Here is a 3,334-nt window from a genome sequence, read left to right as displayed (position 1 = left end):
CCCGGGTCCCCTGCATCGGCAGGCGGACTCTCAACCACTGCGCCACCAGGGAAGCCCGAATCTGGAGCTTTTAAGAAGAATTTCCTGAGGGCTTCTCCCAGGCAGGTACTGGATCAGCCTATAACTATAGGCCCTGGGAGAACGCATGTTTTAAGAGCTGTAAAAGGTGATCCTGAGGTGCAGGCCACTGATTCAATAATCTGTTAGCAGAAGGGGAAACTGAGGTCCACCGGGGGCGGGGGGAAGTGAGCTGGGACCAGCACCCAGGTTTCCTGATTGCCGCTCCGGGTCTTAATAGCCAACGTGAGGCCATGTTATTCTCACATCTCTCCCCTAGCCCCGGGGTTGAAGAGAAGCTAAACAAACATTTCCTGACTGAGTGATACCAAAAACAGAGACTTCAACAAAAACATTTTTGTCATATTTGTCTTCTCTGGGCCCCGACCCCACCCTAAATCTTGCAAGTTTTAGCATTCTTTCAGGTAACGTTCTTTAGTTCATACCTGATCATTTTAAACGTCATTCTTCCCGTTTTCTCCTGCATTTAAAAGTGATGCATTTCTCTCGCCACTCCTGAAAAATGTTGACTTTCAGTCCTTTTGAAATCTTTCAGATTCCTGAGAAAGAAAATTCCTGAGAAAGAAAAATAAGTAACATTTATTGGTTGCCTTCTACATGTCAGGAATTATGCTTTGCTACTGTCCACGAAGAATTTCTGACTCGTGCAGTGACAGTGCAGCTCAGGGTTTTTTTGTTCTGATGGAAATGAGATTCAGAGAGGCTACAATAAATGGCCTGAAGTCCCCCAGTTAGTAAATGTGAGGGAAGGGCTTTAGTTCTAACGACAGCTTTGTGATGATCCCACCCTGGTTCTCAGCGTAACCTGAAATTCAGATGATTTAAACCATGCTGATGACCATCAAGTCTCCCCTTTATTCTGTCCTTTGATTCTAACTATGGTTTTAATGTTGGTTGTACATGCTCTGAATAACGTTTGTTTGTTTCTGGCTAGAAGATACCTGTGTTAGCTAGGGTGCCGGTGGGAAAATAGAAACCACGGTTTTTCAAACAGAGGTGCTATAATAACAGGGAATTGGTTACATGGGTGACAGAAGAACTAAGAAACTAAACAGGAGGTGAGATAACCCAGGGATTAGCAACAGCTCTACCACCCCTGTGGCTGGAGGGCTGACAAGAGTAGGTGCTGTGGTCAGTGTGCAGAAGCCAGGGCGTGTCTGTCAGCAGCTGGAGCTGCAGTGGAGAGTCTTCTAGAAACAGAGGTGGGAGTGGAGGTGTGCAAGGGCTCGGGAGACATACCCAGGCTTCTCTCTTTACTGCTTGTGCTTTTTTTTTAAAGAGTAGTTACTATACAATATTATATAAGTTTTAGGTGTACAGTACAGTGATTCACAAGTTTTTTTATGTGTCTGATTTTTAAAAATTGAGGTATAGTTGATTTACAACGTTGGGTTAGTTTCAGGTGTACAGCACAGTGATTCAGTTGCATGTATATATATCCTTTTTCAGATCCTTTTCCCTTATAAGTTATTACAAAATGTTGAGTATAGGCCCCTGTGCTATACGGTGTGTCTTTGTCTGTTATCGGTTTTATATATAGTAGTGTGTACATGTTAACCCCAAACTCCTAATTTATCCCTCCCCCACCTTTCCCCTTTGGTAACCATAAGTTTGTTTTCAATGTCTGTGGGTCTATTTCTGTTTTGTGTATAAGTTCATTTGCATCTCTTTTTTTAGATTCCACATATAAGCGATATCATATATTTGTCTATGTCTGACTTACTTCACTTAATATGATAATCTGTAGGTCCATCCATATTGCTGCAAATGGCATCTTTTTTATGGCTGAGTAGTATTCCATTGTATATATGGACCGCACCTTCTTTAGCCAATCACCTGTCAGTGGACATTTAGGTTTCTTTTATGTCTTGGCTATTGTAAATAGGGCTGCAATGAACATTGGGATGCATGTAGTGATTCACAATTTTTAAAGGCTATACTCCACTTATAGTTATTGTAAAATATTGGCTCTATCCCCTATGTTTTACAATAGATCCTTGTAGCTTAGTTTATACCTAATAGTTTTCTGCCAGCGCCTCTGATTGGTCAAACCCATCCAGGAGTCCAAAGGCAATGGAACATGGGAAATGTAGTTTCCTCAAGTATAGAGGCAAGCAGGGGACAGAAGGGAATGGACATAAAGAAAAGGGACATAAACAAGTAGGCAGGAATGGCTAAGCTTTCCTGTCATCCCTCAGCTGAACAGAGGCAGACACTACAGCCACTGGAGTTGGGCAGACTTCAACCTGAGTATTGATCTTGCCCTTTCTGGAGGGTCACCTGAGCTCTCTGGGCTTTGATGGCTTTCTTTTACTTATAAATATCATAGCATTGTGGTCAAGGTGAGAAAGGTGTAAAAGAGCTCAGATCCTAACACAAAATGGGTCCTCAACAAACGGAAACTATTTTCATTGCATTTTTTTTAAAAGTGGATATAAAATCATTATTATTTGCACACACACACAAGACGATTTTGGGGGGAAACCCAGAACATACATAAGAAACTATTACAAATTTAGAAGAATTTGGTATGGTAGCTGTTTACAAAATTATGGAATTACCATACATAGAAAATCCATTGCCTTTTTAAAAAAAAGAATCTGGGAAATTAGGATTTGTCAGCAGTGTTTTCAGGGGACTGGCAGTTGCAGTGTGTCACAAGCACTTAGCGGGTAATGATGACGTCCATTCTCTTCCTCTATAGGCAAAAGCTCAAAAGACCTTTTAAGTTAGAGATTCAAGCCTTATTTAAGGAATTTTGCTGTCTCTTTTCTCATGTTTCCTGCCATCTCCCCCAACGCTCCAACACACACACACTCATGCATGCACACTTTTTAATTTAAACCCTGATGGATGTTGACTCCTGTAACATTTTCTGGACCTGAGTTGTTTCACTGACACCTTACTTTGCCCACTTTTCCTGTGGGGACTTAGGGGAAGTCCAAATCCAAGCTCGCCGAGGAGGGAGCTTCCTGAGGCTGTAATTCAAACTCTCCTTGTGTCTGCCCCGGAGAGACACAGACAGTCTGACCTCCGAGTGAGGTCACCCCAAGCGTGAGTTTCTCGAGGACCCGTGTTCCTGTCCAAGAACAATACTCTTACTTGTGACCCCAGTTGATGGTAAAGATGGACATAATTCATTAGTGCTGGGGACAGCCTGGAGGCAGCCGGGCATTGCACATTCCACTGGGTTCCCCCAGAAAGACTCAGTGCGGCTGTTTTTGCAGGCTCCCTGATTGCAAATCATTTTTTAAAT

The sequence above is a fragment of the Lipotes vexillifer genome, unplaced genomic scaffold, assembly GCF_000442215.2.
Source record: "Lipotes vexillifer unplaced genomic scaffold, Lipotes_vexillifer_v1.1 scaffold871, whole genome shotgun sequence".
In the NCBI taxonomy this organism is placed as follows: domain Eukaryota; kingdom Metazoa; phylum Chordata; class Mammalia; order Artiodactyla; family Lipotidae; genus Lipotes; species Lipotes vexillifer.
The sequence above is the reverse complement of the archived record's forward strand: the minus strand, read 5'-3'. Positions refer to the sequence as shown.